The 11,413-nt window shown below is 34.7% G+C and overlaps 1 long non-coding RNA gene across 1 annotated transcript; it reads left to right on the forward strand.

Moving 5' to 3' along the window:
- The first annotated feature begins 7,500 nt into the window (after positions 1–7,500).
- Positions 7,501–8,340, forward strand: LOC131430364 (uncharacterized). Its single transcript, XR_009229515.1, has 2 exons — positions 7,501–7,725; positions 7,787–8,340. It is a non-coding gene; the product is annotated as an uncharacterized LOC131430364 (long non-coding RNA).
- The last annotated feature ends 3,073 nt before the right edge of the window (positions 8,341–11,413 follow it).

Raw genomic sequence — 11,413 nt, forward strand, 5'->3', positions numbered from 1 at the left:
TTGCAGTTTCGACATTACAGAGTAAAGAGTGATTAAAATCTCAAATTGTCGCTTAAAACGATGGTCATTAAAATAATGTCATGAAAACTTAAACACCGAAGAATATTCATGCAAAAAACACATGCGGATTGATAAAAAAGGTATCATCTCACTGCTAGGTGGATTAAACACGTTTTTACATATAAACTTTGCTAAAAACTAGTCTACGATATAAAATTTCTGTTTAGGTTATATTTACTATCTATGGATTCATCCAAATGAAATATTTGACGACCTTCCTGTGTCCAATGTTTCGCGATTTTTGCCTTTCTCTATAGAAAGGAATTAGAATTGCTGAAAAATCGACTTTCGAACGGAGCCTCGGAGACCCACAGTGTTATATACCATTCGACTCAGTTCGTCGAGATCGGAACATGTCTCTGTGTGTGTGTGTATGTATGTGTGTGTATGTGTGTGCACTTTTCGAAGATATTTGAACGCGCTCAATTTTCTCAGAGATGGCTGAACCGATTTGAAGAAACTCGGGCTCGTTTGTTGCTACTATCGGACCATTGATCAAGTTCGAAGATCAAATGGCTGTGACTCTTGGTTCCGGAGATATAATTGTATAAGTGACGTAACCGACAAAAAGCGTTGTATTTGAACGCACTCAATTTTCTCAGAGATGGCTGAACCGATTTTAACAAACTTGGGCTCGTTTGAAAGCTACTATCGTACCATTGATCAAGTTCGAAGATCAAATGGTTGTGACTTTTGGTTTCAGATATATGATGGCATAAGTGACGTAACCGACAAAACACGATGATTTTTACCGCTCTTATATATATAAGGGTGCCAAAAATTTGGGATCACCTCTATTTTCGTTAAGTTCTAGTGCTCAAAAGTTTAAGCACCTCGAAATAAGCCTTCATGCAAAATTTGACCTAAATCAGACATGCTTAAGGGGTGCTGCCCGGTCGTAAAGGTTTGACAATTTTCGATCTTGAAAAAGCACCATAGGGGGGAGACATGAAATTTTCAAAATCGAAAATTTTTTTTGATGCCGAAACTCTTAAAACTGCATGAAACATCGAAATTTAGTGTCATCTCAAAAAAAATTTTTTTGAAAATATCAACTTTCTGGGACTTGGAAAAATTTTCATATTTTTTCTAAGTCCCAAAAAGTCGACTTTTTCAAAAAAATTTTTTTTCGAGATGACACTAAATCTCGACGTTTTATGCAATTCTAAGCCCTTTAGCATCAAAATTTTTTTTTCGATTTCGAAAATTTCATGTACTCCCCCCTATGGTGATTTTTCAAGATATATGAAAATTCCACTAAGTGGACTAAGAAGGCTTTTTTTAGATTAGCATCACTGATTACAAATAGGCAACGCAAATGTCAAGCACTAATTTGGAAAAATGATGCTGACTGTGTGACATAATTTTTGGCAAAGCTCTTGAACTTTGGGTTGAAGAAAGTCCATGTCGCGAATCTGATAGGGCTCCAATGATTTGCTGCTAATATCGCTCTAGGTTTGCCAGCTGCAGCAGAGATGCCAGATATTTTCATATAAAATCTGTATTGCTTTGTATAAAAAGTCTGTATTAATCTGTATTCACTGATAAAATGAAATAACGTGGTTGTAGAATGGTAGACTCAATCAGTCGTTGCCGCGCTCACAATAATATTCAACGACGAAATTTTTTGTATCCACAACAATTGAATTGTAATACCATAAATCTCGGTTGATTTTGCAGAAGGCCGTAAGAGCAAGTGACAATTATCTTTGTTTACTCTATCTTTCGATTATTGTGAGAAAGTGAACAAATTTAAACTGTCACTTATTTATCTAGTTTAAAATTGTTGATTTCATTATTTGACATACAATTTCTACGCCCAATATGCAACGTCAAGTCGGGTCATACAGCTCTCAGTTTGACGGTAAAGTTTCATGATGCAATTGCTTCCTTGAATATCAGTTCAAATTGTTTTCAAATTATAATATAAACGGATTTCACAACAGATTTCCATATCAATTTGTGATTTCTCCATTGATTGACAGACTTTTATCTCGTTTATCTGGAATCAAATACTAAAAGATAGCTCAGACAGAAAAGTTTAATTTCTTCTTTGATACTTTTTGTGAAATCTGAATAAATCTGTATTAAATTGAGAAAATCTGTATAAAATCCGTACTCTGTATTAAATCTGTATGAGCATGTAATAATCTGTATAATACATACAGATAAATCTGTATAAATAGCATTTCTGGTCTGCAGCTTAGGGCATATTCAGTAGTGTTCTAGTTCTAGATGCATAATTTATGTCAGTTACAAAATTTTAATCAGTATTTTATAGTAAGAAAAATTTGCAGCCCCAGCAGTGTTTCACTCGTGTTTCAAATATACAAAAAAAACCAACATCGTAGACCAGTTTTAAATTTGACAGAAGAACTGGTCGAATAAATAAGCTAAAACGGCTTGCTGGGAAAACGTTTGTTCCAGTTTCTCCTCTATTATAGATCTTCCATATAGAACTTCTAGTTGCTGAATTTGCTCTTTGAGTGAAGAATAATCTGAAGTTTAAAAGGCGAGAAAAATCAGGCGTTTTCCCAGGGATGCCAGGTTGCTAGATCTGGCAAAAGTCAGATTTTGCTCGCTAAGCCAGACACACTAATACCGTTTTCGTTTTAGAACCTGCACGCGGGCGACTCTGACTCCGAGTAAATCGATCGCGCCCTGAACAATAACTCATGAAAAGAAGAAAAAATAAAGAAACTTGCATGGATGCGTGGTGCGACCCGAGAAAATTTTCAGAACGACACTACGCGACTGGAGTCCGATCTAGAGCGACCCCAGGTTGCTAAAACAAACATCTCAAAAGTTGTTTGGGCGACTCTGGGTCACCTCTCGCTGATCAATAAACGAAAACGGTATAACTAATCAAATCTTTTGCCAGATTTTCAAATTTAACAAGATTTTACGAATTTTCCTAGATTTTGTCAGATTTCCCAGTTCTTTACGGGTTTCGGCCTCTTTAGATCTTTTTTTTACGCACTGAAAATGACGCCCGGTCTAAATTGTCTACGTATATATGTAGTAGACAAAGGCAACTCCAGATAAGTTTTTGAGTCAGAGGCAGATTTTTGAAAAAATAACTTGGCAACTCTATATTTTCCGCATAAATCTTGAAACTTGGCAACGCTGGTTATACGGCAACTCGTCGAGCTGAGATGTCATTTATTCAGATTTATCTGTATAATAAAGATTTTTATATGAACATACAAATTTCATACAGAGTAAAAATTTCATTCAAATCTCCCAAATTTTATACAGATTCTTATAGATACCACAAGAAGTATGAAAGAAATAGTGAAACTTTTTGGAAAAATCGGAAATTATACATTCACACTTCCTGGCGCCAACTGTAAACCTAAATGGAAGCCCACACCTTATGTCTATTGTATCGGTCGGAATAATTTTCTGTCAACGAGCTCATGTTCATGCCTATTCATTCGAACTTGTTCAACGGCGACTGAGACAGAAAAACAGATGTAGCCATAGGCGTTTGAAACAAAGCTAGAGAAACTTCTAATGACTAGGCATGGTTATTCAATAAGGATTTACACGAAAAAAACAAACTCACAAAATGCACAGAATAAACTTATGATGACAGACGCTAGAGGTGTGCGAAACAGCTCATATTGGTGAGCAGCTCCGAACCGATCAGCTCACCAAAATGAATCGATTCGATTGATCAGCTCATTTCGATTCAACTGATGGTTAATTTCGTGAACCGTTTTTCTTGCACCGTGAGAGATAAGATTTATTACTGATAATGTCTCATTCAATCCGTTAAAAAAGGATAGATACAGATATGGAAAAAATAACGAAATATGATGCTAACATTTTTTCTTATTTAGAACTCGCTCTTCAAGAGCCGAAGCTCCGTTCAGCTCGTAGCTTATTTCCCCTTACACAATGCGGCGATCTGGGTAGCAAATGAGTGAGTTGGTGAGCTGCGGTTCTTTTAAAATATCTGAGCTGTCAGTTCTCTTTTGTGATTCGATTCATTGGAACAGCTCAGGAGCGAATCACTAACAGACGCCGTGTATTGGTTTACAGTTCCAGAGTTCATCATTTGAATTTAAAAATTGTAAGTCGCCTCACACTAAACAGATTTATACAAATATCGCTCCTTGATACTGGAAGGAGGTGTGGATGATGAACAAAAACGACGAAATGTCGTTGAATGTTTTTGTTAGTGCGGCAATGACTTACGAAGATACTCAATCAATCTTAGTGATGGGCAATACGGCTCATTTCAATGAGCGGCTCTGAACCGAACGCTCTCTCGTAAGAGCCGGTTCAATTGAACTGTTTTTGGCTGTTTTTCAATAAACTTCAATGTGGAGAAGCGGTTCGAGAGAGTAATTGTGAGAGCCACGGAATTGCATGAGCGGTATGGGCGATCTAAAATTGTGTTTCACAACTAGAGGTATCCGTGGGCGAGGAAGCGGGATATTGAAATTGAAATTCCATTTGGAAAAAAATCTATTTTTCTTCTCCTATTACGACAGAACTCTTTCAAAATTCACTGCTGAATGAATGTTCCTATCAGAGATGCCAGATATTTTCATAGAAAATCTGTATTCTTTGTATAAAAAATCTGTATTAATCTGTATTCACTAATAAAACAAAATTCCTACAACAAAATGATACTAAGATATGTTATTCCAATAGATGGTAGTAGATTCAATCAGTCGTTGCCGCTCTAACAAGAATATTCAACGACGAAATTTCATTTTTTTGTTATCCAAACATTATTACAATGAATTGTAATCCCATGATTACAATGAATTGTAATCCCATATATTTATCTAGTTAGAAATTGGTGACTTTATAATTTGACATGGAATTTCAACGCCCAATATTCAACGTCAAGTTGGTTCATACAACTCTCAGTTTGACAGTAAAGTTTCATGATGCCATTACTTCCTTGAATAAAGTACTGTCTCTGAGCGTATCTTTTTCCAACAAATCATCTTTTCTGTTTGTTTTTCATTCATTTGGCTTCTCCAGTATATGTTTCCACTAAGTCATTGCAAAAAAAAAATTGAATATCAGTTCAAATTGGTTTCAAATTATAATATAAATGGATTTCACAAATTTCTATATTAATATTGATAGACTTTTATATCGTCACTGGAATCAAATACTAAAAGATAGCTCAGACAGAAAAGTTAATTTTTTTCTTTCTTATTTTTGGCGAGATCTGTATAAATCTGTATTAAATTGCGGAAATCTGTATAAAATCTGTACTCTGTATTAAATCTGTATGAGCCTGTAAAAATCTGTATAATACAGATAAATCTGTATAAATGGCATCTCTGGTTCCTATGTATTTTTGACAGCTTCATTAGAAAACATCATCGTTTAACCAACAACGCAATCAAATTTGGGCGTACTCAGGCACCAGAGATGCCAGATATTTTCATAGAAAATCTGTATTCTTTGTATAAAAAATCTGTATTCAGTAATAAAATGAAATTCTTACAACAAAACGATGATAAAAGATGTTATTCCAATAGAGGATGGTAGATTCAATCAGTCAATTCAACGACGAAGTTTCATATTTTTTTATCCACAATTGAATTGTAATTCCATATATTTATCTAGTTTGAAATTGATGACTTTATAATTTGACATGGAATTTCAACGCCCAATATGCAACGTCAAGTCAGTTCATGCAACTCTCAGTTTGACAGTAAAGTTTCACGATGCCATTACTTCCTTAAATAATGTACTGTCTCTGAGCGTATCCAAAAAATCATCTTTTCAGTTCAAATTGGTTTCAAATTATAATATAAATGGACTTTACAGATTTTCATATTAATTTGCGATTTGTCCGTTGATTGATAGACTTTTATATCGTCACTGGAATCAAATACTAAAAGATAGCTCAGTTAAATTTATTTTTTCTTACTTTTTGTGACATCTGTATAAATCTGTATAAAATTTAGAAAATCTGTATAAAATCTGTACTCTGTATTAAATCTGTATGCGTATGTAAAAATCTATATAATACAGATAAATCTGTATAAATGGCATCTCTGACAGGCACACAGATTTTCCAAGCAGAAACGCAGATTTTAAAATGGCAACTTTGCTTGAGAGCTGCGGTTCAATTTTGAAGAACGGTGGTTCGTTCGCTCATTGCTACGAGTCGGTTCAAATGAACGGCTCGTGAGCGCTCGCCCATCACTAATCAATCTATCATTCTTTAACAATAAACTGTTAACATAACATCTCTAAGCATCATTTTATTGTAAAAATTTATTTTAATAAAGAATAAAGATAAATGCAGATTTTTTATGCGGAGTAAAGCTATTCAAAAAAACTATGAAAATATCTGGCATCTCTGCTCGATGGGATCAGCGTTGCCTGGTTTGCAGATTTATGTGGCAAAGGTAAGATTTTTCTTGTTTCGCCAAATATATACTCTAACTAAACAAAATAATTTTGTAGTACATTGCACACAAACTACCTAATCTTATTTAAAGTGGCTCTAGGTAGTTTTCTTTGGGCACATGCAAAAAAATACTTAAAGACGAGTATACTCTACAATTGAGTCGTATTTACTTAATTTTAGGTTGATATGGTTTACTTAATTTTAGTTTATTGAACAAAACTCTGGCTGTGGTTTTACTCTTCGTATTTTGACAAATCTCGGGTAATTTTTCAAAAGGGCGTATAAACAAGTGACAGTTTCTCCGACGACACGACCTGCCACTCGCCTTCCAAAACTGTATCGTAAATTTGACTACCCCTCAGCTAAGACAAGACCTGACAACTGGGGGGGCTGCTTTTGTTCCAAAAATGGACCAGTTTCTGATTGGCTGATTTTGATGTTGCTTCCCGCACAATGTGAAAAGAAAAAACTTTTGCAGGGTACGCGAGCAATGATGCCAAGTATAAAGAAAATTAGAAAACAAGTTTATTAAAATGTATAATTTTAGCTCACCAATGCAAACGAAAATTTTCAGAGAATGTTTCACTTTTTTTTCAATCTCATTTGTAATAAATGTTTATAGTGGCAGCACTGTGTAATTAAAATCGTTTTTCTTTTTAGTGAATTAAAGTGTAACCAAAAAAGATTTGTTAAATTAGTGTAAACTCGAAAGTGCGTTTAGTTTTACGAGAAGAATGAACTGTTGTGTTCCACATTGTGGTCACACTAAGCATTTCTATCCAAACTTGACTTTTTCTGGTTTCTTAAAGATCCGGTAATACGTCAACAATGGATTCGATTTCGCGTTCAACATGAGATATTTCGTGTTTTGTCATCAACGCTCAATTAATTGTTTTAAGCATTAATATATAATAAAAAAATGCATCCACAAAACATTTTTCATGTTTATTTGAAATCAAAAACCGAGTTTAAAAATTTGAATTTAATAAAAAATTTGCTCTTACCATAGAGTTATTAAAAAATCTGTAAATATGGCTACACTGTAGCCGATACGTTTGTATTTATTCCACAGGGCGAAAATGACGAGAAGAATAATTCGGAAGGAAGAATAAGAAGCCAGTTGTCAGGTCTTGTCTTAGCCCCTCATTAACTGGTAATGTCAAAACGAAATCGCATGAAAATATTTGAAACTGGCATCACAAGTTGATAAATTATTGACTTGGAATAACAGTTACCTTGGTTACGCATTTTATACTGATAGCCAAAGAGAAGTAAATGTTTTATATCTCCAACATTCATTCTCTTGCAATAACTTTTATTCTCTTCGGTCAGAGGCAACATTTCGATCGTAGCGGACATTGTGACGACACCACCTACTGCTGAATTAGACCCGTTGTAGATTAATAGCTCGGCTCAAACCAACGAGGAGAACATGGGAATGATGCAAGGAGCTATGCGCACTGCTGTCCCTATATAATGTTCGGCGAATATATTTCTTTGGGGAGGATTCTATCAACAATCTTCGAATAAGGGTAAACTACCTGCTACGCAATGGGAAACGGTAAAACTACAAATTTGGATCTCCGAACACAAAGTGTCTGTCGTTTATGTCATCGGGACGGATCATTGGTTGAGTCTTCCAACTACGATGAATAGAATTCCATTCGGAATACCGAAGCAAGTAGTGTTTCAAGACGCTCATAGACGATGACAATCTGCAGATTTCGTCTGCAAAGCTTTCACTCAATGCAAAGTATATTTGGCGGAAATGTTGGTTGACACATTGAAACTGGATACTACTGTAATGATAAATGTTTCGGTTGGTTTATGATTTTGTTGATTGTTGATTCAATAAAATTTCGAAAATCGAGTTCATTTAAATGTAATTCTACTCCGTTTTTAATTCCGTAGTTTGCAACTGCGACATCATCATATTGATTGTCGCACCGTTATTTTTCATCACAGTGTTAACCATCACGCAATGCGACATTACGTTATGTTACATGAGTCTAAAATATCACATCACTATTTGAAGACTTTTCAATGTTGCGTTCTGCTGTGTTTATCAGTAGTTTTCTTTTGTTTAAATGCCTGACTCAAATGCATCAATTCTAGTTCCATATGACTCCAATGATTCGATTAAAGCAGATCATAATTTATTACGGGCAATTGATACCACCTCATACATCGCTGAATTTCTTGAATTTATCTAGAACAGTGACTAATCTGAAAAGAAACCTTATCATTCTCACATAAGTAGGATAACGAATTTTCTTTTGAGCACAATGCCGAAGCAAGGAGATATCCTGAAGAGATTCTTTTAATGTGTGGACTCAAATATTAAATCAAACTATAATTAGAGGATATGTATCGTTTTTTATCTGCAATTTGAATAATCACAGGCTTTTATCAGTCGACAGTTTCAGAAATAGTTTGAATTGGTTCGTTTATTTATTTATTTTGGGGCTCCTTGGTAACTAGTTCATGGCAACTTAAACAGTGTTGCTCGGGAGTATTATTTTTATCATTATCAAGGGGTCGCTCTATTTTTGGTAACTGGCGGTAAATCGCTCACAGACACTTTTCATTTCAATTTTTCTTCGGAGTGTCTGGTCGTGTCGTCGGTTTCTCTTTAATCACTCTCTCTTTCGATTATTGTGATGTGATTGAAAAGATTTTCTTTGATATCACAATTTTGTTTGAAAGTCAAAAGTTTCGGGTATCATTTCATGCAAAAAGTTGAGTGATAAACGCGGAAACCTATTGGTAATTAATAGAAGAGAAAGTAAACAAAGGAAAACTCACTTGCTTATACGCTCTTTTGTAAAATAAACCGAGAAATGTGTTTCAATGATTTTCAATATTCCGTACAGATTTTAAAAATCAGCTGTTTTTCAAAGAAGGTCGAATCTTATAAAAGTAAACAAATCGAGTTTATCTCTCCTACCATATTGCATATCGGATTTCCCTACCATAGGCGACGGTTTTGAAATAGTAAGCTATACACGCTCTTTGAACATAACTCATCGCATGAGTTGCGATTACTCAAATTCATAAACTGGAACAATATGTCAAAATTTGAGTAAGGATTTGGGTAAAATAAACTCATTGTCATGAGTTCTCTCGAATTTATTCATATATTAGAGTAAGCGTAGAGTATTTAAACATTTTAGTAAAAAAATACTTCTTGCAGTTCAGTGCAGTTCTCTGAATATTCTTATCGAAATAAGGAATACAAGAATACGTCGTTTCCATTGCCGGTTCTAGATCCGGTTTTAAAAACATGAATCAACGTCAATCATAGATGTTTTGTTGTAACTCAAGTTTAGAGTACGTGCACTTTTTATGAATTTGAGTGATGTGTCACTCAATTTTGAGTTATGTTCAATGAGAGTGTATATCAAAGGGAAAGCATCGCTCTGATTAGCGGCCCTTACACGATCATTAAAAGTGTCATTACTAAGTAATGACACTTCTGCTCAAACGCTCGTCATTACTGCATTACTGTACATCATTACTTTTTAGCATTACACGTTCATTATTAATGATGAGTATTTGTAACTACTCCAGCAATAGAAATAGCAATATTTTTATTTTCGTTTAGCTGAAAATAAATTTATTTGCCATTGAAACGTTAAGGGTAATGAAATAATAACAATTTAAATCTACACTTTGTCATTTTTTCGCGTATAGTTGTAAAAGTATTTAGCACTTCCACAAAAAAATAAGAAGAAGAAATAATGTTGGTAATGATGGAAAATCCGCAATTCCATCATTACTGAACTCGTAGACCTTACACGATCATTAAAAGTGCCATTACTTTTTAGTAATGACACTTTTAATGATCGTGTAAGGGCCGCTATTGTCACATTGTCGCGAAGCTGAATTACCGGTAGGGACACCTACTAATGAAAAATGGAACCAAGAAAAGGAGGATTCTTCCGAAAATTTTCATATCAGCCATAGTGATTTGCAACCATTTTTTGTTTATTATATAGTAGAAATAGATATTAGAAATGAAAGCAAATTCGGAGTAGAAGAAAATCGATTTGAATGATTACTACTACTGTTAAGCGCGCCACGCCGATCAGCGAGCTCCATAATTCTTTCAGTGTATGCTCGACACAAACAGAAACGTCAAATGGAAATGAAGCTCATCCGTCATCACCATCATTTCATTTCCTCGATCAAGATAGTGAAGTTCGGTTATACATTTATACATTTATATATTCTTCAGTTATTACAGTAAGGTCATTTCTATAATCTGAATTATATACTTTATACATTGAATTTGTATTGAATAGGAAATAGGTGTGAACACGACGAGGTATATTTAGCGATCACCGTTCACAAAATCTATTAGCAATAGGTGAGAAACAAACTCGTGTTAATTTGAGGTTAACCACAAATGCCGCGCATTTTAGATCTGTTCACGCTGTTCTTGTTCTGAGCACTAATGTTAGCTAAGTTACGTTATTAAAGAAATCACCAAACGTAAGTTATTTAAAACTATATCTAAAACTCGATCCTATCTAAAACTTCATTTATACAATTAGGAATTTGTAACTGCGATTTGGCTGGATTCATCTAAATAAAGTTAACAGAAGAACGATTTCTTTGCGACTTAAGCTATTTGATAACAATTTACAAATTCGTTTGTTAGTTCAGAAAGATGTCGAGCAGATCGTCAAAGACTGGACCAAATAAATCAGTTGAAGCCTCTACAAGTGTTGCTGAAACAAGTGGAACACCATCGAAATCTACCAATTTAGATTATTCCGATGCAAATATCGCCAACGTACCGGTTCCTGTACCCTGCCTCAATGTCCAGGGAAAGACTGTACATGATCATCCGCAGGATGTCGCACCCAGCCTCGTCCGCACAAAAAAGATCTTTTCTGTATCCTGCAATAACATTTCGCGATCAGCTAATCGGGATTTTGGGAGTGCACTTACTCC

The sequence above is a fragment of the Malaya genurostris genome, chromosome 2 (assembly GCF_030247185.1).
Source record: "Malaya genurostris strain Urasoe2022 chromosome 2, Malgen_1.1, whole genome shotgun sequence".
NCBI lineage: Eukaryota > Metazoa > Arthropoda > Insecta > Diptera > Culicidae > Malaya > Malaya genurostris.